At 47.3% G+C, this 25,161-nt stretch overlaps 1 protein-coding gene across 1 annotated transcript in view; it reads left to right on the top strand.

Annotated features, from left to right (window-relative positions):
* Pou2f3 (POU class 2 homeobox 3) overlaps positions 1-25,161 on the top strand; it is an 80,748-nt gene that overhangs the window by 27,924 nt on the left and 27,663 nt on the right. The gene's annotated exons all lie outside the window — the stretch shown is intronic.

The following is a 25,161-nucleotide window of genomic DNA, read 5'->3' as shown; positions in this document are numbered from 1 at the left end:
TCCAGGCTTGGCTAGAAATCTGGGAAAGAATGGGGTCAAGCATGCACTACACTAATTGCATGTATTCTTGGGTTCTCCTATCTGAAGAAAGAATCAAAAGTTACTACCAACATTTCCAAGACAAGCTGTTCATTCTAGAAGCATCCGTCACAGGTAAATAGATGATGATCTAGGGTCCTAAACCAAAACCTCTCAGGCAAGTGATCCAGTTTTAGTCATTAAGAAGCCTGAGAATTTTGCCAACAAGTTAAAAACCAACTGCTCTCTGTCTGTCCTGGAGACCAGAGGCCATGGGCCCCATTAAAGACAGAATCTGGGTTAGCTATGAGGAAGGACTCCCGTCTATGCAGTATAATAAATTCTGCAATAACTGGAGAGGAAGGCTACAGAATCAGCTTCTTGCACAACGTCGTCAGATGGAAGACCGATCCTTATCAGAGAGAAAATTCCAGCCAGGCAGACATGGGAGTCCCTCCCCATCTGGTACAGTCAGTGCTGTGGGAGGCAGGAGGATTACCACGAATCTGAGCCCAGCCTGGGGTGGGGTGCAGAGTTAGACCCTTTTCAACTCCCTCCCCACAACTTTCAAAGAAAGAAAGGGTGGGGAATTCAACCAGGCAAATTAGATGGTAGAAAGACAGACATCCTAAGATTTTATGACTCTGAAGGAGTACTGGATAGGTTGAGGCCTCAGGACCCTGAGCCTTGGTCTGTTTCTCACTACCTTCGGGCTTTTAGTAGGTCATCCAGGAGGTGAACTCATACCTCAGCTGGATAAAGTCGGGGTATAGAAGCTGCCTGGCAGCCATGTCTACTTCCTCTGTCCGCATGGAGGGAAGACAGCCTGCAGTCACTGCCCACCAGTGCTGCAGGCCCCATCTCACCTATTCCTACCACGTCCCAGGAGATAATTATGTGTTGCTACCCAGACTCTACCGGTGAGGAAACTGCCTTCCAGGCAGCCCCGCCCCTTTTCAATCAAGGACCTGAGAGATTGAGCAAGTTGACAAAGGTCATACAATTGGTCAACTGGCTTGGGCAGGATTTGAAAACATTGCCTCTGACTCTAGAGCTTATTTTCCCCTGGTTCCTTTGTTGAACCCTCCTCTGCATCTCTCCATCTAAGCACACCGTCCTTGGGGAGAGGCCTGGGAGCAGAGACTATGACCTCATTATGACTAAAGGGGAGGCAGAGGGAGTGGGGAGAGAGCAAGAGGAAAGCGAGCGTGGTTGTGCTCAGACACAAACAAGGTGCTGTTGGACTCCCCAGAGTAAAAGAGCCTGGGGAGCCCCTATGTCCCTCTAACCCTTAGAGCCCCTATGCCAAACCCTAAGCTAGCTGGTACGACTAAGAGTTGCAACCTGGGGCTGGATGGACTGCAGTCCTGAAGTTGAACGAACCCGGGCTGTTGGCTCGCCCACTGTGCATGAAGCATGGCCATGCGGAGCCAGTGATCTTTAGGAGCAGAGGTGCCTGCCTCTTTGTCCCGGTGCAGGTACAATGGGGTTGAAAGGTAACATGCAGAGGCTCAAATGGAGGCTCAATCCCTGGCCTCTAGTATTGCTTGCCCTTCGCTGGTTGCTGGCCTTTCACGTGTCTCTTCCTTCAGGGTCTCAGTTTCTTCATAGGTGAAATGCAGAGGGTAGGATTGGCTCCGGGACTCTTATAGGCTGTGTGCTAAGGAACCACCATTTTTCTCTGACTACCACCCATTCTGATTAAGGGGTTGGAGTCAGGCTTCCACTTTTTGTTCCTTGGCTTGTTGAACCGATATGTAGCTGATGATAATCTTGAACCTTTGATCCTCCTGCCTCTGACTTCCAAATGAGCTACCACAGCTGGCATTATTTCTTATGAAAGAGACGAGTCAAGAGTCAAGCTGTAGAATGCCAGGGAAAGTAGTTTCCAGAGGGCCTTTCTAGATTTTTTTTTGATCTTGGGTTCTGCAGTGAAAAGACTCCCTTGTGATGTTGGAGCAAAGACAGAAAGACCCATCAAGTGATATCTGGGACCCTCTGCTGATTTCCTGGATATCGGCTGTTCTTATATGTGAGCCTGAGGGTGTCCCTTGTGAGAAGAGAAATTTGTCAGTCTGAGCAGAGACTGAATGAGGAATGAGGGTGCTGAGCTCTGTGAATTGCCTGAGAGTCTCTCTGTAAAGACAGTCCTGGAAGTGATTGGCTAAGGAACAGTGGGACTCTGGCGGGAGGAAAGTACTGGGAGTGTCCCAAGCCTAGAAGACAGGGTGAATGAAGACTTCATGCCGAGAGAGGGCTCTCAAATTGGCAAGAACTGGAGAGGATCTGGGAATGAGTTGGCAGAATGTGAAGCCAGAGCTGTGGGTTGAGCCAAATTAGGAAGATCTCTGAGCGCCTGGCCATGAGGCTCAGAGCTTCTCCTATAGGAAGCAGGGGTCATGCGGCATTTCAAATGTAACTGGTACCCATCAAGGGCAGAACACTGGGTGAGCTGGGAGTGAGGAAAGCAAGGAGGATGGGGAGCTACTGTAGGAAAAGCCAACTGGGATGGTGTTGTAATGAACACAGGGCGGTGAGCCAGGAATGGGAACGAAGACGCTGAGTTCAAGGCCGCTTTACCTGGGCATGTTCTTGTATCTCCGTGTGGCTTGGTCTCATCTGTAAGACGCCGAGAATATCTGTTATGCGGGGTAGTTGTGAAGCTCAAAGGTGAGCATGAGTGTGTGCTCCTTACACCAGCACCTGCACACATAGACCATTGCACTTTCTGCGACAAGTGCATTACTGGCTATGAGGAGACCCAGGTTGGAGAGAGCTTCTCTTGAGATATGATTAGGGCAACAGGTTGGTTGTGGACCATGAAAAAGAGGGGGATGAGTAAATGTGCCCCTGGGGTTTCTGGCTTGGGGTTCTGAGCTTTGGTGAGGCTCCCATTCAAAGAACAAGAGGACAGGGCCAGTTCATCCAGTGGCAGGTGAAGGAGGGAAGATAGGGTTTAGGGAGGTAGAGAGGTGTAAGTGCTCCCCATGTGGAGATGGGTCAGGACCAAGGCGACCCTGATTCAGGCTACATAAAGCCATGGGTGGGGAGGAGTTCATCCGAGGACAGACAGGGTGCAGATCGAAGTGAGGAAGGAGAACTCAGAGACTGGCTCAAGACTCCGTGAGTCTCGGAAGGGGTTGCAAAGGGACTGGAGGGGAGCCACAGCATGGCAGGAGATGTGTGATGACAGGACGAACAAGAAGAGCCATCGATGCGCCCCAAGTCCCCAGAAGAGGAGACTAAGCAGCGATGGCAGCCAGTATAGTCCCCGGTGAGAGCAAATACCAAAGTGACCATTGGTGAGGGTTGGACGGGAGTTACAGAAACGATCGGATTGTACAGCAGGATCCCATTTTGAGGAAGAGCATTGTGAGGGGCTGAAAGCATTGGCTTAAAAAAGGAGGGTGTGAGGAGGTGGAAGGTGGGGGAGCATGTTGTGGGCACTCAGGGGAGGAACTCCAGTAGAGGGCTTTGATGATGAGTAAGTCTCTTCTGAGGGAGATGAAGGGTGCCTTGAATGTTTTGGGGGCATTTTTCTGTGCTGTTTTGTTTGAGGCATGATCTCATGTAGCCCAGGCTAGCCTCATCCTCATTATGTAGCCAAGGTTGGCCTTTACTTTAAAGCAAATTGGAAAGAACCTTCATTCTGTCCTCCAAGCTGAGAACCGCTGACCTGGGGGTTCCTGCCAGTCCCGGCTAGGCAGTATTTGGGGCCCACTGACACTATCTATGGCTTTCCTGTGTCCTTCTGGTGACTTCCATGCCATCTCGTACAGAGCAATCGCCCTGCTGTGCCCCTACATAGCACTGAGTCTGCTTCTGGCTGCTAAGATACACACAGCTTGTAGTATTTAGTTAATTGACTCTGCAGGGCACCCTCTCTTTAAGAAAAGGTCTCTGAGGATTCAGCATGAAGGAGGTACAGAGTGGCAACACTAGGCTCTCCAGCTGGCATGGAGGGCCTGTGGGTGGCAGAATAAGCTCCCCGCATGCACAGGGCACCCAAGAACAGCTCAGCTTAAGGAGCAAAAGAAGGAACTGAGTTTGGCTTTGTTCTACGAAACTGCGCGCTTGGCTGGGTCCCTGCCCACAGGTACTCCCAGTGCCAGGAGGGGAAACCGAGGGTGTCTTAAGGGGCAGAGCCTGTGTACGGTAGTGTCCACGGGCTGAATCCCTAGGTTTAAGAGTCTCACAAGAAGACACAGCTCCCAGGGAGAGCCCAATCTGCTGGAAGGAAGCACAAACCCTCCTGTTTGAAAGGCCAAGGAGGCTGAGAATGAAGGGTGGCAGGTTCTCTGAGGATGCTAAGGTATTCCAGGATTGTCCTTCTGGGCGGAAGACGGATTATCCAAGATGGAGGTTCTGGATGAAAGAAAGAAGTAGCCAGGGCCGGAGTCCAGCTACTCAAAAGACCAAGGTAGAAGGATGGTGCGTGTAAGGCCTCCCTGGGCTACAGAGAGTCCAGCACCAGCCTGGAAAGAGAGGAAAAAAAGAGGAGAAAGGGAGCTGTACCTGAGTGGTAGAGTGCTTAGCTACTATGCACTAGGCTCCGAGTTCAGTGCTGGGAATTAAAGGGAGGATGGGAGGAGAGCCACCAAACCCCAATTTGACACCTCTGTGATGCAAAGTTGGATTCAGGGAACCAGTACAACATCCCTCCCCACTCCAAGGCAGGAAAGCAATTGGGAAGAAGGACCTGGCAGGGCTATATTAGAAATAGGGCTTTGATGAATGGCCATGACGAGTTTCCCCAAGACCCTAGAATTGCACATGCACACTAGACACAAAGGCTTTGATAGAGGAAGAACTAGGATGCCCTAAAGAGCCAAGCGTCAGACCCTCTCACACTTCTTTCCGAATCACTTCCTTACCAGACAGAGCATGACAGGATTCTGAAAAGCTCCCTTAAAATCTTAAAATGCATAGGTGGTGGTGGTGGTGGTGGTGATGGTGGTGGTGCACACCTTTAATCTCAGCACTAGGGACTGGGGGTGGGGCAACAGGTGGATCTGAGTTCAAGGTCAACCTGGTCTAAAGAGGGAGTTCCAGAACAGCCAGGGCTAACAAAGAAACCATGTCTGGAATGAATGGGTGGACGGATGAACAAACAAACAAATAAAAATAATTTTTTAAAAAGGAAAAATTAAAAATATTAAAATGAAATTGATATGAATTTTAAAAATTTCCAGACATGGTTCGCCTCTGTGATCCCAACACTAGGGAGGCAGAGCCAGATGGGTCTCTGAGTTCAAGGTCAGCCTGGTCTACATGGTAAGTTCCAGAACAGCCAGGGCAGCATATGAGACCTTGTATTAAAAAAAATAATAATAAAACAAAACTTTTTAATTTTACTAAAAAGGAGAAAGCTAAGAAATTTACAATTAAAACAATTTGCTGGGCTGGAGAGATGGCTCAGTGGTTAAGAACACTGACTGCTCTTCCAGAGGTCCTGAGTTCAATTCCCAGCAACCACATGGTGGCTCACAACCATCTGTAATGAGACATGATGCCCTCTTCTGTGTGTCTGAAGACAGCTACGGTGTACCCATAGAAATAAAACAAACAAATAAATCTTTAAAAACAAAACAAAACAATTTATTGTCAGCAGGCACCTCCTTGGGCACACTCCTCAAGGGATTAAGGAGTTGGTAGTGTGCTTGTGCCCCTCTAACCCCGATGGGCATAAATGCAGACAGAGTGTGGTTCCATCCATTAGCAGTTCAAAAGCCATGGTTTTCAAAAAGTGTTGAGACCGGGTAAAGCTCACGCAAAACCAAAAACGTCCTCATCAGCACGGAGCTGGGATCATACGCTCACACGTAATCTGTCTCAGGAGGCTGGATTGGGTGTCATCTAGTTTGAGGCAAGCCTGGATGTGAGCTCAAAGTCAGCTTAGGCTACAAAATAAGATGCTGTCTCAAAATTTTAATGAAAAAAAATTGAGGCTGAGAATGTAGTTCAGTGTCGAAGCATCTGTTTGGCTAGTGTGAAGCCAAACCAACCAACAAAAAGGAAAATAAAATAGAAACACAGAGGGCAGCATACCTGGGGAAGGTATATGCTGAGTGCAAAAGGCGCCAGTCAGAGCAGTGTACTGAACAAGTACAAGGACCTGAGTTCGGATCCCCAGCACCCAGGAAAAAAAATTTGGGCGTTGTTGCTCTCATATGTAACCTGACACAGAGGCAGAGTCTTTTGGCTTAGTAGCCAAGCCAGCTGTTGAACACTGGGTTCAGTGAGAGAGCCTGTCTCAAAAGATAAGGTAGAGAGTGATTGAGGAAGACACCTGACGTAGACCACCGGGCTCCACCTTGCATGCATGCATTCCCGTGCACACACGTATGTACATGTACTCACACACGCACATGTGATTGCATACGAGATGGAACTGGGGGTGTAAATCCTGTGGTTGAAGACAAGCTATTTGTCAACACGAATGTCCAGTGGGTCATTTGAAGGTAGTGCCAAAGCTGTTTGTAACACGGACAAATGTCTCTTGATTGGCTCAGTGTCCTGCGGCATGACCCAGCTAGCATGTAGACTCTGCCCAATAAAGTTCAGCAAGGAAACCAACCTCAGCCCGCCGGGGTATGCCACTTCCGTTGTGCCAAGCGGCAGAGCCAGATGGACCTCTGGCTCTTGTCCTTCTACATAGAGATACAGGAAGTAAGACATGGGGGCTCACCCTGGTCCTGGAGTCAGGCTCCCCAGAAATAAAACACAGCCTTTGTTTTTCCTACAACTCAGTTTTCTATCCAGCCTTAAAATGCCAGAGGGGTAAACACTGGAGGAACTAGAGAGTCATTTCTGCTCCTTCTTGCCCTCACTGCCCGGCTGTCTGCAATGCTTAGCCACTTAGTCCTGAGGCTGTTGCCAAGGCCACAGACAGGGAGCAACGGATACCCAACCTCAGGCCAAAGCACCAAGCATGGCTGCCAAAGGAGAAAGTCTTCACCCCCCCCCTCCAAAATGTGCATGGGTGCTTTTCCATCAGTGCTAGGGCTCAGCTCCCTTGGGAACTAGAGGCAGGAAGATCAGAAGTTCAGGGTCACCCTCAGCAAAATAGCAAAGTGATGGCTAGCCTGGGCTACATGAGATCCCACCTCAAATCCTCTGTCAAGAAAAAAAAAAAAAAAAAAACGTAGAGTGGAGAGCATGCACAGCAGGGCGGCAAGGCCACCTCCAGAGAATGAGCCGGCTTGACTGGGTGAATAGGATGGGTGGGGCAGAGTTTTCAGGCAGAAGATAATTGACAAGATCAATGACTGTCATGATTTCCCCACCACAGCTGGCGCGTGTATAACACATTCATTGGCCTTTCACTGTATTCCAGGCACCAAATAAGAGGTGTTTTGCAAACATTACTTTTACTATGTCTGGAACCCTGATAAGTAGTTGGCATCACCCCCATTTTATAGGGGAGCAAACTGAGGCAGTCAGGGGCTGAGAGATTTCCCATGCATTACTCTCCACAGTACCCACAGGTTAAAAGCTGTGCCAATGAGTCTCCTGGTCCATGGTTCTGTCACCCCAATGCTCTGCCTGTCTTGCATAGGGTGGTTTCATAGAGAGGCATAGCCAGGTTGCCCTGTTGGCCAATTCCTACATACCTTAATTTTCTCACCCAAAGTTGAGAACAGTAACCAGGTCCACTTCTGGTCTTAAGAATGAATGCAAATCTATACAGTATTTAAGAGTCTCTGGCATACAGGACTCTGCCAATAGTCACCTGCCCTTCAATATGTTCTGATAAACAGGAAACTACTGTCTCCTTCTGTGCATGACTTCTTGGCTGGATTTATACTAGGTAGGTTGGGCTATGGTGCTTCTAGAAAGGTCATGCCTCGCCCCTCCCCTGTATCTGTCATCGTCTGGTCTAAGCCTCCCCAACTTTGGACAGGGAAGTAACAATAAACGCATGTGCTTTTGCAGAGCTGAATATTTGTCCTCCTTTGCCATCCATACTTGACGCTTTGGCCTAAGGCTGGTAACAGCTGTTTCATATTTACAGCCTAAGCAGCTCCCTCAGTACCAAGTAAACCAAGTAAAACCTTCCTTTTAAAGAGGTGCTGGGGTAGTGAGCAGCAGACGGAATGGGAGGCCCTGTCTGAGTTCTCCATTTTCTCTGGACAGTCACAGGCACCACCAGAAAGTCTTTCTGCACTGAGAAGTTTGGGTTTAGCTGCTCAGGCCAGTCCTGCTGGTAACTTGAGGAAAGTGTTTCAGTCCTTTCCCTTACTCTCTATGAAAAAAAAAGGCTCTCCTGGGAGATGTAAGTGGCCATTTCTGTATAAAGATGCTGCAGGTGAGGCTACAAGAGGGACCAGCTATCTTGCGTCCTGTACAGACTCTTTGGAACAGAGGTCTTAAAAGAGAGCTAGGTTCAATTCTAAATTACCGAAAAAGTCAATACTGTTCATTGAGCCTTTAGTTTCTAGCAGTCAAGGGGCTGTGCACTGTACAAGCAGTAGCTCATTAAAACCTCACACCTTTATTCCCTTCACTCAGACAGAGGCAGGCAAATCTCTTGAGTTCAAGGCTAGCAGCTTGGTCTACAGAGCGAGTTCCAAGACCACCAGTGCTACACAGAGAGACCCTGTCTCAAAACAGACAAACAAACAAAAATCAAAGGAACATAAAAAGAAAAAAAACCCTCACATTGGGCTAGGGTTATAGCTCAGTGGTAGAATGGTTGCCTTGTATGCACAAAACTACAGGTCTCAACATCACAAAACCAAACATAAACACTGGTAGCAACCCAGAGAAGTAGGGTTTTGGGGGTTTTTTTGTTTTTTGTTTTTTTTTTTTGTTGTTGTTGTTTCATACTGATTCCCATTTTAAGATTGGGAAAAGTGAGTCTAGAAGAAAAAAAGTGACTGGCTCGCTTAGAGCCTGGTTTCCTGCCGGGTTCTACCTTATTGGAGATTGCTTCATCTTTACAACATGCAATGAGGCAAGCATTGTTGTTCCCATTATAGAGCTGGGGAAACTACAGCTCAGAGAGGTTCGGGATCTACCCTGTGAAGGACCTGGGGTGTCAGACAGGCTTGTCTGACTTCTCACCATGCCAGGCTGGTTTGAGAAAGAGAAGCAAGGGAAAGAGAAAGGAGGCTGTGATCGATACCTGATTGATTGGATCTTACCCAGAGCCCCTTACTTGCTGGCCCATACTTTTCCACACTTACAGAGCCTTCTCACTCCTATCAACTCCTGTAGACCTCTCCTGCCTGGGGCTTGCCAGTGAGGAAAGCGGAGATTGTATCTTAGGCTGGTGGAGAATTGCCAGGTGAAGGGCGGGGTGCAGAAGCATTCCCACCCAGAGAGGGTTCCCCTGGCCCTGGGAGTTACCACCTCCTTGGGCTGTGCGTGAGAAGGGTGCAGGGAGGAGAGCCATGTTTGCATGTTGTGCCTACAGGCCTGGGCAGGGCTTGGTTTTCTCTCTGCCCTGCGGCAGAGGGCTTCCTGGGAAGGCAGCCCTAGCATCTTTTAGAGAAATTCTCTAGGAATTACAGTTTAACTGGAGGTATTGTTATTTCTACCTTTTCCTGTAATGCCTGTGATGTGGGTGGCTTTGGGGACTATCTTCTGGGTTCCAAGTTTGCTCAGTTTATACTAAGACCAGATCTGTTGGCAATCAGGCACCTCCACGGCCAGCCCCGAGGGAATGGGCAATGGGGAACATCATCACTAGCTGCCCAGACGCAACACATTCCCATTGTCGCTTCTGTGGCACGTCTTCCTGTGCATGCACCAAGACCCAGCTAAAAAGCCACGCCCCTTCCCTTCCTCCACCCAGAGCCAGCCTTTGCACCCCTTCCTCTTGATAATCTTCCCACGTGAGACCTGTTGCACGGTGTGATTTTTGTCATAATTCACTGCTTAGTTCCATCAAGATCACTTTGCATTGTGTGTTCCTCTGCTTGATGGTTTACAGAGGACAGACCGTGCAAAAGCCAGGTATGGTGACAAAATCCAGCACTTGGAGGCTGAGGCAAGAAGATTGCTGAGAGGCCAACCTAAGCTATGGAGTAAGAAAAATAAGTGGGCAGGTGCATTGGCAAACACCTTTGATTCCAGCACTCAGGAGACAGAGCGGGCTGATCTCCAAGTTCAAGGCCAGAGTTACATAGTAAGGAAAAAGAGAGGGGGGGAGGGGAGGGGATGAGAGGGGAGGGAAGGGGGGAGGAGAGGAGTGGAGTGGAGAGGAGTGGAGAGGAGAGGAGAGGAGTGGAGTGGAGAGGAGAGGAGAGGAGAGGAGAGGAGAGGTGAAGTAGGAGGCATAGTTCGGAGTCAGAAGTTCAAGGCCAGCTTTAGCTATATAAGAAGTTGGAAACCAGTCTAGGATATACACCGTCCCAAACAAAGGCAGAGGAAGAGAGAGAATATCAAACATCACTATTCTCACTGATAGATAAGGAAACAAGCATGGAATTCTAAAGTGACTTGCAATTGAGTGGCAGAGTGGAACTTAAAGCAGTCAACTTCACTTAGTGCCTACTGGTCACGGGCACTGGGCCCCTTATGCCATTCCAAGTTGTTCTGCCAACCATTCTTACCTTCACCATGGCAGCAGCCCTCTAGGATTCTGCTGCTTGTAGCTGGCTTGAGTATGGAGAGACCTCTTCTCTCCCGTGGCACACCCTTGTTTAATAGGCAGCCCCACCCCTGTCCTGGCATCTTCTGTCTACTCAATGGACTTGGTTACATGGTCGGCCATAGTGAGCTAGTTCAGCCCTGCAAGATGACAGTTCAGCAGCCAGAGGTCTGGCTGCATTTTACCAGCTCTATTCTCAAGAGCTATGCAACCAGCCTCACTAGCCTCAGTTTCCCCCTCTGCAAAATGGGAGAGAAAAACAACATTAAATATAATGAGATAGACTGGAGTATAAAGTATCTGGACAAAATAAATTCTCCTACCATTGAGTGTTGTTGTTGAGAGTTTCAAATTCTGCAGCGATATTGTTTTGAATGCACCACAGCACACCAGCTTGCCTCCAATTAGCCCTTTCTCCTCAGGCTTGTCCTAGCATAGCCCAGCCGACAGCTCTGCTCTGGCCTTCCCATCTGCTGCTCTTCTTCGGTCTCTTTACCTACGTCTTCCTAGAGCAATGAAGAGGAAGCTGTTGATACATGAGACACACGGGCATGCCTTGCTGCACCTGAGAGGGTGATTTTTTTTTTGACATATTTACATAAATCGGTTGGTAAATGTCATTGTAGTTTTTCATGAGAGCCTGTAGTTAAAGAAATACTAGCCAGGGGTCCAAGCCTGAAGAGGCAAGATGTTCAAGGACATATAGTAGTTCAGCTAAAATAATAAGTTTGAGGCCACCCTGGGCTACTTAAAAAAACAAACAAACAAACAAACAAACAACCTAAAAAGAAGCCAAGCAGTGGTGGTAGACACCTTTAATCCCAGCACTCAGGAGGCAGAGGCAGGTAGATCTGAGTTTGAGGCCTGCCTGATCTACAGAGTGAGTTCCAGGACAGCCAGGGCTACACAGAGAAACCCTGTCTCAAAAAACAAAATAAAAACAAAAACAAAACACCACCACCACCACCAACAACAACAACAACAACAAAAAACAAAAAAACAAAAACAAAAAAAACCAAAAAAAACCCCAGAAAATTGGGTTGGGGAGATGGCTCAGTGGTTAAGAGCACTGACTGCTCTTCCAGAGGTCCTGAGTTCAAATCCCAGCAACCATGTGATGGCTCACAACCATCTGTAACAGAATTCCCTCTTCTGGTGTGCATGAAAACAGAGCATTCTATACAGTAAATAAATGTCTTTTTTTAAAAAGCATAAGGCAGGGGCTGGGAAGACTGCAGAAAGTTGACCTCTGGCCGTCACATGTGAGCCATGGCACATGAGCACCTACACACATGCACACTGAATACATACATGCATGCTCACACCTGAGCGCACATACGTACATGTACATGTGGAAAGTAAATATGTAACCAGACTTTTGTATACTTTGTGGGGTTCTGTTTTCTTCCACCTTTTTAACCCCCTAACACTAGATAGAGAAAAGGGATAGGAAAGTGGGGGCCAACATTATCTTTAGATTATTTCCTGCTGATTAGGGGCATTCCTTGGAGCAATTTTCATCTTCACTGTCAGGATATCTTATTTCTTCTTGTTTCTTCTTTGCACACGACTGCTTAACAAACCTCGGCCAACAGCAATCTATGTCGATCAACAACCAAGCCCACCTCTCAGGGACCCTAGGGCTTATATACACTCTGAAAAGTTCCCAGCATCACATAATCACTGAAACTATCAGTGGCTGGCAAAACCACGCCCCTGCTAGAGCATGAGACAAATTATAATCAGCTACTGTGGACAATCTGAAGGAGTCTCTACATCCCATAGCTGGTACTAAGACAAAGACATATCCCCCTAATATTTCTGTTTTTTTTTTCAAAGAAACCAAAATTCTCTCTATATGAACACTTGTAGTACATTTGTTTAAATGATTCTTTTCAGAAAAGCTGGGTTGATTCTTTTCAGAAAACAGTGCTTTTGGGAGGAGGTAGGTAGAGGTCAGTTGGAATCAAAACATCAATAGGATTTGCTGAATGGGAGTTACATGTTAATCTCACTTTTCCTTACTGGATATTTGTGTTAGCGCGTGCTTGTGTTTGTGTGTGTGTGTGTGTGTGTGTGTGTGTGTGTGTGTGTGTGTGTGTGTGATGCAGATACAAGCATCCACGTACACATATAGAGACAAAGGACTACATTGTGCCTCCTGCTCTCTACCTTGTGTTTTGAGACTCACTGATTCTCTCTGGAGCTAGGCTAGTAGCCTGCCATCCTCCTGTCTCTAACCCTCTCTATCCCCGCCACAGAGCTGGGATTGCCAGTGCATGTCACCATGCCTGGCTTTTAAACTGTGTGTGAGGACTTAAATGCAGATGCTCACGCTTGAGCTATAAGCACCCTTCCTCACCAAGTCATCTCCCTAGCCCCTGGTTTGTTGTTTGTTTGTTTGTTTTTGAGACTATTTTGAGACTGGACTTTTTTTTTAAAAGATTTATTTATTTATATGTTAGTACACTGTAGTTCTTTTCAGACACTTCAGAAGAGAGCATCCCATTACAGATGGCTGTGAGCCACCATGTGGTTGCTGGGAATTGAACTCAGGACCTCTGGAAGAGCAGTCAGTGCTCTTAACCACTGAGCCATCTCCCCAGCCCAGAGACTGGACTACTTAAGTAGTCCAGATTAGCTTCAACTTTTCTATGTAACCAAAACTGGCCTTGAGCTCCTTATCCTCTAGACTTTACCTCGCAAGTGCCAGGACTTATGCGGTACATGCCGCTGTGCTCAGTTCCTAATAAGTTTGGAAATTTGGGCTTGGTAGGTAAGGGCACTTGCCAACAAGCCTTACAGTGTAAGTTTAATCCTTGGGAACCACAAGGAGAACTTCTGCAGGTTGTTCTCTGGCCTCCGGATGTGTTGCATCTGGCATGAGTTACGTAATAATCTCACTTTTCCTTACTGTGTATTTGTGTACGTGTGTGCGTATGTGTATACGATATATGTGCAGATATATGAGAACATGCTTTCTGCACAGGCAGGTAGTGCCCATCCACTACCCACTCCATCCTGGGTTCTATGAATGAACGGCCGCCCTCTCCTCTTGTAGCTTTGCTATCTGTTGTCAAAGTCTTTTCTCCCTCAGATCCGAAAACTCGTTCCTTTTCCCAGGAAGGTGAGGTTGTTGGGCTTATGCAAACAGACACTCCAGTCAGCTCTGGTAAATATTTCCCAACTCTATCACTTGCTTCTAGGCCCTGGAGCTGTTTGCGGAGGCACCCCAGCTCCTGGCCAAGTGGGTGCTGAGTGCTGGGGCCTGCCTCTAGAGGCCCCCGGGTGTGGATAGGACTCTGCCAACCCTGAGTGAGCTTGGTCCTCCAGCTAACGATCCCAAGTCAAAACGGAGCCCGTGTCTCCTGCTACCCTGGCCATTCAAATAAATGGAAGGAACATGATGGTGCTGCTCACAGGCTGGGGCATTGACATCTGGTTACTATGGTGTTTTGACGTTTTATAAACTACAAATACAAAGTTGGGCTGAAACTCCAACTCTAGGTAGGGCACAGGGTCACCCAGGTTCTTAGGGCTAAAGTGGTGACAAGGTTGACACCCCCATCCTCAGTAGAGAGTCACAGAACTGCCTGTTGAGGCCCGGGGGGCTTTCTTCTTCCTGCCTTCCGCCCGTGCCTTTTCCTGTTTCCCATTCCCAGTCTAAGATCTCACGACTCAGTGTGTGCTTTCTACAGCGAAAGGCAGGCAGGAGAAAATAAAGTTTGGTGAAACCGAACACATTCCATTCCTATAAGCCAAGATTTTGCTTGTCCTGGTGCTAACATATTTGTGTTATGTAATGAAACAGCGATGAAAGCGGATGGCACTACTTTAGCATCTTTTCTGCGTGTGTGCTCACGTGTACACACGTGTAGGTGTGGGGGGGGATAGGTGCATCTATATGCTTATGTGGGTAGAGATCAAATGCAGGTCTCATTCCTCATACATTGTTCATTCCATTTACTTGTTTGTTTGAAACACAGTCTCTTTGGCTTGAACTTCACCAAAGCTTGGCTGGTTGGCCCTTGAGCCCTGGGATCCTCCTGCCTCGGCCTCCCCAGCACTGGGGTAACAAGCAGATGCCAAGCTTTTAAACATGGGTTCTGAGGTTTAAACTTGTTTCTCCATGCTCGCACAGCACTTTACAGACTCTCTCCACATCTAATTAACAGTGTTGTTTGGCAAAATAACCCTACCCAAATTCCCCAAGAGAAAAATAGTATTGCTAGACATGAACCTTAAAGGCCTGGGACTGGGGGTCTCCAGTCTGGCTAGCGCAACACACAGACCCCACATCCACTGTGTCCCTGCCACAGCCCTTTCAGGCGTTTTCAGCTCACTGCATAAAAAAGGCAGCAAATATCAATGCTACAGTGTGAAGTGGGTCCCGTCCTTTCCTTTCCTTTCCTTTCCTTTCCTTTCCCTTCCTTTCCTTTCCTTTCCTTTCCTTTCCTTTCCTTTTTCCTTTTTCCTTTCCCTTCCCTTCCCTTTCCTTTCCTTTCCTTTCCTTTCCTTTCCTTTTCTCTTCTTCCCTTCCTGTCATTGTTGATGTTTTTCTTCTTCTTCTTCTTCTTCTTCTTCTTCTTCTTCTTCTTCTTCTTCTTCTTCTTCTTCTTCTTCTTCTTCTTCTTCTTCTTCTTCTTCTCCTCCTCCTCCTCCTCCTCCTCCTCCTCCTCCTCCTCCTCCTCCTCCTCCTCCTCCTTTTCCTCCTCCTCCTTTCTTTTCCTCTCTTCCTCCTCCTCCTCCTTCCTCCCCTTTGGTGTTTTTTGAGATAGGGTTTTACTGTGTAGTCCTGGTGGTCTTGGAACTCACTCTGTAGACCAGGCTGGCCTTGAACCCATTTACTAGCTCTTCAGTATTTGAGGAGTCAACACCCCAACACCCCATAACCTTCCTGTAGAAACATCCTGAATTCAGCAACCCATTCCATGATTCATGTTTCCTGTTGTTTTCCCTAGAGCAACACGTCCTTTCCCACTGAGAAAAAGAGAATTTAGTCCCAAGCTGAATGCTGGCAGTCATTCCTATGACCAGTGCACTGTGCATACATTTAGGACACTTTCTCTCTTCATACAGTTGAAAGGGAAAAAAATATGTCTTCTTTTTAATGGCACTTTAAAAAATATTCATGTATATGAATGATATCATCTTTGTTCTTTTGTGCCCTTCTTTTTAAATTTAAAATTATGACTGATAGTTTCTTAGCAGTCCGTAGTTGAGTTGTGACTTTTGTTAATGACTATGTAATATTCTAACTGTTCTAATATAATTTTACCTTTTCTATTCCCCCTATTAATAATTGTTAAGTCGACCTCCATAAAAAGTTTGTTTGAAATTTTTGTAGCCATGCAGAGTTGAGGTTTGAACGCCTCTAGCCTCCTTTATGTCTAGCTGTCTTCATGTACTGAGGCTTTAGTTTCCCAGTTGTTCCTTAAGTCTGTCATCCATAGTGTATAGAACAGTGTCCTCAGAAGAAGCCCAGTGAGCTCAGAGCACGCTGTGACCACTGATCACCCGTCAATCTAGTAACTCACTCATACCCTTTTAACCAAGAGGTAAGGTGTCTTTCCAATGCTCTGATGTCCATTCCTGGCACTTATTAATAAGCCAGCAACAGGGTCTGTCCTTGAAGAGTCACCTGAACCACTCAGAATCCCATGATTCAGAGATTGTGTTACCCTAGCCTCTTATAAATATTGTTTGTTTGTTTGTTTATTAGGGTCTCACTGTGTAACTCTGGTTGGCCTGGAATTTGCCATGGAGACCAGGCTAGCCTCAAACTCACAGACATCCCCCTGCCTTAGCACCTCCTCGTATGGACCACCCCTCCCAGCATCTCCTGTATTAATCAGATGGCATCACTGATGTGACATGCCTTGCAGTCAGCTATTGCCTCTCAGTTATCTTATCTAACGAGGAACTGTTGTCTTAATATGTACAGTTAATTTCCATAATCTAAGTAAAGGGTGTCAACGTTTGCTTCTGTATGGTGTCTAGCGGCTAATTTCTTCCCATCCTAATTATAGTCGAGCTTTTAACTTTTCTTTGTCTTAATGTCTTTGTGCAAAATACCATTGGGTCCTGCTCTGCACGGAGCTTTGATGCATCCATGCTTTACGGTCAACCACAAAGCTATAAACGTTCACTGAGCATCACTGGACACCATCTCGGGTGGCAGTGACCCATTAATCTTTGGCTTTAGTTTTGAGATAGGATCTCCCTGTTTAGCCATGGCTGGCCCGATACTCACTGTGCCTCCAACTTACAGCATTGCTCCTACTTTGCTTTCCAAGTGTTGGGATTATAAGCCATTGCCACCACACCCAGTTTAGTGGCCCATTGTTAATCTTGACCACTCTACCCTGACCTCCAATATCTATCTGTTTCCTTACGTGGGACCCCCTACATATAATGACTGTGGTTTGGCGTGACTTCTGAGTGATCTCCTAAGTGTGGATTCAAATTCTGTTCCTGCCACTTTCTAGGCTTGGAGAAATCACTTAGCCTCTGAGATCTGGTTTCCTATATTTGAGAATCGTAGAAAGTATTTAGCGACTGGAAATGTAGCTCAGTGGTGGAACACTTGCCTTACATGCATGAAGCCCTTGCTTGAATTCCTAGGGCAGAGCAAAAAGGAGGGAAAAAAAGTACTTATTTACCCATTCCATTTAGTAAGTCAATTATAATGACGATGGGTCACCTGTGTGGCCAGTGTGCAAAATCAGTCTTCGTGTATATAGTTTTTGTAGCAATAGATTTAGGTGGAATATGTTTTATAGATGCATAGCCCTAACTTTGAGGGAAATGCCCAGATCATCTCCCTTCATAGATAAGAAAACTAAGACGCAAACTGGGATCTCGGGTGTGGTACCTTCTATCTATAATCTTAGTGTTCAGGAGGCAGAGGCAGAAGGACCATCAGACATTCTAGGCTAGAAAGGAAGTTGAGGGTTTCTACCTGAAACTCAAGGTTTCTAAACAGAATTCCTCTTTGGGTGTTATAATGACACCTGTAAGTGAGAGGTTCCACACTTGGCCTTATGTGATTGCTTTCAGACACCATGCAGGTGCTCCAAAAATACACCAGACTGTCTTCAGTCTGTGTGTATAGAGTGTATATGAAACAAATGGATGTTGTGGTGAAACTTGGATCCCATTCCTAAGAACATCTCTCTCTCTTTATATGCAAATATTCAAAATCTGAGAAAGCTCTAAATCTAGTCGCAAGTGTTTTGTGTAAAGGATACCCGCTCGACCTGTACGCCCTGAAGGGAGTCTGTTTGTTGATTCATGTTCACTCAGCCTTTTGATAAGGAGTTGTGTGGTGTTCCCAGTCTTGGAGAATTTTACTGTTGTTGTTTCGAGAGAGGGTTTCTTTGTGTTACAACCCTAGCTATCCTGGAACTTGCTCTGTAGACCTGGCTGGATCAAACTCGCAGAGATCCACCTGCCTCTTGCTTCCGGAGTGCTGAGACTAAAGGCGTGAGCCTTGGAGGATTTAACTTAAAATGTAAGTGGTGGGCTTAAGGAAGCTTTGTCAGTTAAGCATTTGCCTTACTGAGAGTGAGGACTTCAATTTGATTCCCCAAGACATATGAGAAACAAAGAAAAAAAAACTGACCAACAAAACAACAAAAAACTGGGTGTATGGCGTGTACTTGCAATCCCCTTCCTGGGGAGGTGAAGGAAGGAAGATTTCCAGGGTTAGCCCACCTGGAAAGCTTCAGGCCAGACAGAGACCCAGTACCTTAGGGGTAACAGAAGTAGGCGGGTAGCTGTGTCACTCAACACAGAGATGACAGAATAGAACCCCAGGCCAGGTACGTCTCACAATTCCAAACTTACACACAGTCTTAGACACAGTGGTAAAGCTCACATGTGGTGGCATCCGTAATCTCAGAATTATGAGACGGAAATAGGGAGGTCATGAGTTGGAGACAAGGCTATGTAGTGAGATCCTGTCTCTAAACTGTTGATAGCCAGTCTGGTTTGAAGTGGATGTTCTGGTCTTCCCAGCCCTTGGGAAATAACGACTGGAGTAGAGGGACGGTAGAAGCAAGCATACAGACAGCAGCAGAGGAAAGCATAGTGAAGAGGAAAGGGCAGAGGTCCCAGGGAAGCAGATATCCAAGCTGCAGAGGAAAGGCAGTGTCTGGCTACCTGGCATATTGGCCAATACTGACCGAAGAAGCCCTCAGAATCCCTGAGGGGATGCTTGCTTTCCAAATGAGTTGGAATTACGACTCTGAGTCATTGGCTAAATTACCTTTCAGGTGCTCTTCAAGGGAATGTGGGGATGTGTATAATTTCTCTTAGCAAGATCTCTCTATTCAAACAAAACCCGATAAATAGCTCCCAGACTGAACAAGGCTTTGGGGCTTCAAGGGATAAATTTCAATAACTCAGAAAAGCTCCCTCATTTAGGAAGATTTACCCGGAAAAGCCTAGGCATCTACATGGAGACCAATTTCTAACTCAGAGGCTGTAGATTCTGAACACAACCCTGGGAGGCTAGTCGGCCTCCTGTTTTCAACAAATCCCTCCTCCCCGTGAATGTTGCTCGCCTCGACGGTGACTTCAGAATCACCATCCCTGGCAGCCTTTCAGTCTCCTGGGAGTATTTTGAAAGGCAGCAGACGTGATAAGATTTGAGGGTGCGGTGTGATCTGTGGAGCATGGTGGAAACATACAAGCAGGTCTGCAGGTCGCGCCTCAGATGTTGACTGCTGGGAGATGACAGATCCCGGATGTAGAGGGAGGGATAAGATGGCCGGTTCCCAGTTATTGCTTTAAATGTGTTTGCGAGTGTGCGCGTTATCTACACGCACTGCTCGTCCAGGTGCATAGAGCTTTTGCGCATGCTAGGCAAGCACTCTACAGTCTGGGCTATGCCTCTCTACATTACATCACAAATATAGTAAAGGCTTGCTACTCGCTGTGCTGTCTTTCCTGTTTGTGCCTGCTGTTTGGCCTTTTACATACCCTAGTGGGTTCTAGCCTAGACCTGTGCAGTAAGGAGCAGGGCACCAGCTGCCGGTTTGCACACCTGAGCTCTCCTCAGACCCATCTGCTGCCTCGTCTTCCTTCCTGTATGCATGCTTTCCTTCAGAGTCCCGCCTGAGGTCTTTCACATACCACTAGCCTTTCTTCTCTGTGGCCCCTACCTGCTTCCAGCCCATAAGGCATCTGCATGGGATTGGAAAGAGCTCCCATTTCCCCTCTGACTCTGGACCCACTGCTTCCACCTCCCTCAAAGCCCTCCCTGCTTCCTCGGCTTATTAAACCCTTTCATACTTCAGAGTTACAAAGAAGGAGTTTCTGAGGGGTTGGGGATTTGGCTCAGTGGTAGAGCACTTGCCTAGCAAGCACAAGGCCCTGGGTTCGGTCCCCAGCTCCGGGAAAAAAAAAAAAAAAAAAAAAAAAGGAGTTTCTGAGAGCCATCCCTGTCTCAACTCCAAGTCCATGCTCCTACTCCCCCAACACCATTTCTTCTCTCCCTTCCTCCCTTTCTTCTTTCCTCCATCACTTCCTTTCCTCCTCTCTTCCTTCATATCTTATTGGGGGGAGAGGGATGTAAGAATATCTCATTATGTAGCTGAGGCTGGCCTCAAACTCTCCAGCCTCTGGCCTCTGCCTCATGTGCTGGGATCGCAGGTGTGCACCACCACACCCAGCTTCCTTCCTTCCCTTTTGTCAGGCTGTCTTCCTCCCTGAGCTGCCGCCCATTCCGTGTGGCTCCATACCTATTTTTGATTGTGGTCATTGACTTTCTGGCTAATTTCAGAGCTCCCTGTGTATCTGTGTTCCTGTTAGTATACAGTAGGTGCTTTATAGATGTGTGGATTAAACTGCACCAGGAAGGGGCCCCTGATGGTGCAGGACTGCTCTGTGTTACTCTCCTGGCTCACGGAAGACTCCTCTCCTGCACTGCTGCAGGAGCACAGTCGGTGACATCACATTTTATTTTGACGCGGCAGGCATGTAGGAGGCAAGTCTGGGTATGGTGCTACAAGCCTGTTAACCCAGAACTTGGGGAAACAAGGCAGGATGATCGTCATGAACTTGAGGCCTACAAGGGCTACATAGTGAGACCTACTCTCAAAAACAAAACAAACAGGGCTGGAGAGATGGCTCAGCGGTTAAGAGCACTGACTGCTCTTCCGGTAGGTCCTGAGTTCAATTCCCAGCAACCATCTGTAATGGAATCCGATGCCCTCTTCTGGTGTGTCTGAAAACAGCTGCAGTGTACTCATATAAATAAAATAAATAAATTTAAAAAAAAAAACAGAAAAAAAAAAGGAAGACAGTAAAACAACTTTACTACAAGGCTGTTCTAAAAGATGAAAATCACCAGGGAACCCCACTTATTTTTTTATCCAGTGCTCTGACCTTTTAGGACAAGCTTCGAAGTTACCACAAAATACCAAAGAAAGTCCCACTCAGGTTTTTGGGGAACTTATTTTGAAACAGACTCTTAGCTCTCAAGCCAGGTTACCTTGGAACTCATGATAGCAGTCTCCCAGATGGACTGTGGACACAGTACCACCTAGCTGGGCTTTCACTTTCAGTAACCCAGACACACACACCTGTGGAGGTTCTAGGCTCCCTGAGACTATGCAGGGGAGATACAATGGAACAAGCAGCTCAAGGGATAGTACAAAAGAAAGGATGGAGGTCAAGGGTCCAACTGGTCTGTGTGACTGTGCCTGCCTAGTGGTGTGGCATTGGGCACGTTCCTAATGCTCTCTTAGCTTTAGTTACCGAAGCTGTAAAAATATGAGGTGGTTTTGTGGGAAGGGCGTTTGCTGTTGGTGATGAGCTGAATTTAACCCCTGGATCCCAGGGGGTGAGAAGAGAGGACCAACTTCTGTAAGCTGTTTTCTGACCTCCAAGTGCACTCCGTGATACTCCCTAGCATATGTGCATGTCTGCGAGCACACACCCACATGTACACACACACATACACACACATATGCACACATACACACACACATACACGCACATATACACATATACACACATACACACACATATACACACATACACACACATACACATACGCACACACATACACACACACATACACACACAACTAACAAATAAGCACAATTAAAATAATTAAAATTCATTTCCCTCATGAAATGTTTTTGATGAGATTCCGTGTTAAATTTTTTTGTGAGAATACTTTTCACTTTTGACAATGCTATTAGACTTCCAGGTGCTTGAAAGATAGTGTCGTCTTTCCCCAGCAGAGATAGCTATCCTGTGGAGTGCTTCACATTCATACATTGGTGCTACTCACCTACATGTACCCAGAAGGCAGGATACCTGCCCCGCCCTCGTCAGCTTCATATGGAACCCACTCCCACTCCACCCCACCCAGGCTAGCAACATCCACAGTAAGATGGAGAGGTGGCCTCTCTCTCTCTTTCCCTCTCTCCTTCCTCCCTCTCCTCTTCTCCCTTCCTCCCTCTCCTCTTCTCCTTCCCTCCCTCTCTTCTTCCTCTTCTTCCTCCTCCTCTTTTCCTTCCTCCTCCCTCTTCTTCTTCCTCCTCCTCTTCTTCTTCTTCTTTCTCCTCCTCCTCCTCTTCTTCTTCTTCTTTCTCCTCCTTCTCCTCTTCTTCTTCTTCTTTCTCCTCCTCCTTCTCCTCCTCCCTCTTCTTCCTCTTCTACTTCTTCTTCCTCCTCTACTCCTCCTCCTCCTCCTTCTTATCTCTTCCTCATATTGCAAGAGGGAAAAACAAATATCACGCTCCAAAAGCTTAAATGTATTTCCAAGAGTCAAGGATGCAGCCCACTGGTCCCCTCACCCACGCTGAACCTTATCCAAAGTTCTAATCCCTAACTGAGTGGGGTCTTTCCGTGACTGGGGCTGAACCTAGGTCGGGCTACTTTCAGTTATTACTGGAGCCAAGGGAGGCAGCAACACGAATGGCAGAAATATAGGCAGCAGAACCACAGAGCGCTTCTCGTAGCAGGTCACTTCCCCTTTCTGGAGTCATATCTGTAAAGTAAACCATGTGGTGTCTGTACTTCCTTCCGGCTCTGATAAAGAAGGAAGAGAAGCCATACTTCCCAAATACCCATCATGCACTTGGCACACCGCACTCAGATGCCTTAAAGAGTCTGTAACTCAGTGACTCCACACACAGTGAGTCAGGATTATGGAGAAGGGCTTCGGAGTCAGACAGGCTTGGGCTGAAGTTGCAACGCCATTATCTGCCAGCAATGTGACTTTAGTCAAGTTTCTTAAGGCCACCAAGCCTCAGTCTTTTCATTTGTTAAATGGGTCCGGTAATAACAAAAACACGCTTACAAGTCCATTCCTGCTCTTTTCTATGCGATAAACTTCTTAAGTAGTTTACGTCCAGCATCTTTCCTTTCTTTTATGGAGGAATAATCTCGGTCTGAGAAAACACTGAAGCGGAGGGTGGTTCACACCTGCACTGCAGAGACAGAACTAGGAGGACTGAGTTGGAGATAGCCTGGGCTACATAATGAGCCCCCGTGTCAAGAGGAAGAAAGGGAGTGAGGGAGGGGAAAAAGAGAAGATAAAGGAAAGCAAAAGATCTGGTTGTGGTGGCTCTCGTGTGTAATTCCAGCACCGGGAAGGCTGAGGCGGGATAATTGCTTCCAATTCCAGGTTAGCCTGATCTACATAGAGAGGTCTTGTCTTAAGAAGGAGAAGGGAGACTGAGAGGAAGAACTTAGTTGTAGATGCTGGAAGCTCAGCCAGGAATGGCCACTGTCCCTGAGTCAGGTATCCTGGTTGGGTCAAAGTTTTCCCGCTTGCTTCTTGTCTTCCCAGATCCGATTGGAATGGCAAGTCCCTCCCATGGTAAGCAGCCTGTGCACTGTGACGACATGCTGCATGTTGTACACTCACTCTCCCAGGAAGTGCCACGGAGCTAAGGAATAGTTCCCATAGCATTGTGTTCGTCTTTTCTCGCCAGCTCACCTCTTACCTAATCTAGGGGCAAACAGCCTGCTGGACTCCAGAGCCATCTGAAAGCTCCCTGTGGTACCTACCCCTCCCCGACTGAAGACTAAAGCAACTGCTATCCTCCGGTCCATCAGGGTGGCCACTGGGAGAACCAGGAGACTCTAGCAAAAAGGGGGTCAGAGAACCAGAGAGCATCCATGGATATAGTTTCCTACAGCGGTGTCCCAGTAGGCCATAAAGCAGCATCCTGCTCAAAACTGCCCATGCTCTGGACCACAGGAAACACCAGATAGAATGGGGCTTCTCTTAGAGCACAGTCCTCATTCCCTTTAGCACCAGCACTGCTAGGTCCTGTGTCCTGCTACCAAAGATTCAGGAAAATCAAAAAAAAGTCTCTTGCCCTTCTTGAGAAGATGCAAGCAGGACAAACAGAAAATACCAGGCTGTCCATCAGAAAGCTGCCTTGGTGGTGGTGGTGGTGGTGGTGGTGGTGGTGGTGGTGGTGGTGGTGGTGAGGCTGGGGTGGACGATGGGAGAGAGGATGGGGGCAGGACACAGGACACCACATCTGTTCATGGAGGACCTAGGGCCTAGGACGAAGCTCTTGCTTGGTCGGTAGAGTGCTGGCTTAGTATTCGGGAAGCCCTGGATGCCATCTCCAATGCCACATACGTTTGGCATGGTGGTCCACACTTGCAATCCCAGCACTTAGGAGGCACAAATAAGAGAATCAGAAATTCAAAGCCATCCTCCGTTACCTATCTAGTTTGAGGCCATCCTGGGATATATGAGACCCTGATTTCAAACAATAATTAAAAAAAAAAAAAAAACAAACCAAAAAACAGAAAGAAAAAGACCATTGCCCACACTCGTCTGTTGCTTTGTTGTGTAGAAGCTTGCTTTTTCTCGGGGAGCTGACCCCTCGTTTGCAGTAGAGAAGGAGCGGCACTATCAAGCCAGTCTGTTGTAGTTGGATGAGGTTGTTTCTGCATGAACTTCCTGGAGGTGTCTAGATGGAGAGGAGCCTTGGATTCTGAGGGAGAAGCCAGGAGCCCTGGAGAGAAAAGGTCTTCCCTGTAGAATCAGCTGTGTTGGGGGTATGGTTTGCACTAGAACACTTTCATGGCGTGTTTGAGGCTCAGTCCCAGCAACGTTCAAGAGAGAGAGAGAGAGAGAGATCACCTCAGCCAACACCCACCTGAATGGGGTGCCTTAAACCCTATTCACTGGAGGTGTATTACCTGCCTGCCCCATTCCTCTACTTGGACTATATTTTTAGAATGTTTTCTTGAGATGCACCTTCGCCAGCTCTTAAGAGATAAGCTACAGAAACTCTGCCTCACTCCTCAGGAGAAACATAGAAGAGGGGTGGGGGGGAGCGCCACCTTGCCTGTAATTGAAGGCAGGTTGGGAGTTGTTCTGCTTTGAAAGGCACCTTCTTGTGAAATGTTTTATGAAACACTTTCCACAAACGGGTTACACAACCAGAACAACAGCTTTGATCCTTCTCCTCACCAGTGATATATTTCATTAGTGCTGGACTGTTTTCCCCCCAGAGGGGTCATGTGACTGCATCTTGTGGAGGGGGCCTAAAGAAAAG

The sequence above is a fragment of the Rattus rattus genome, chromosome 8 (genome assembly GCF_011064425.1).
Source record: "Rattus rattus isolate New Zealand chromosome 8, Rrattus_CSIRO_v1, whole genome shotgun sequence".
Taxonomy (NCBI): Eukaryota; Metazoa; Chordata; class Mammalia; order Rodentia; family Muridae; genus Rattus; species Rattus rattus.
The sequence above is the reverse complement of the archived record's forward strand: the minus strand, read 5'-3'. Positions and strand labels throughout refer to the sequence as shown.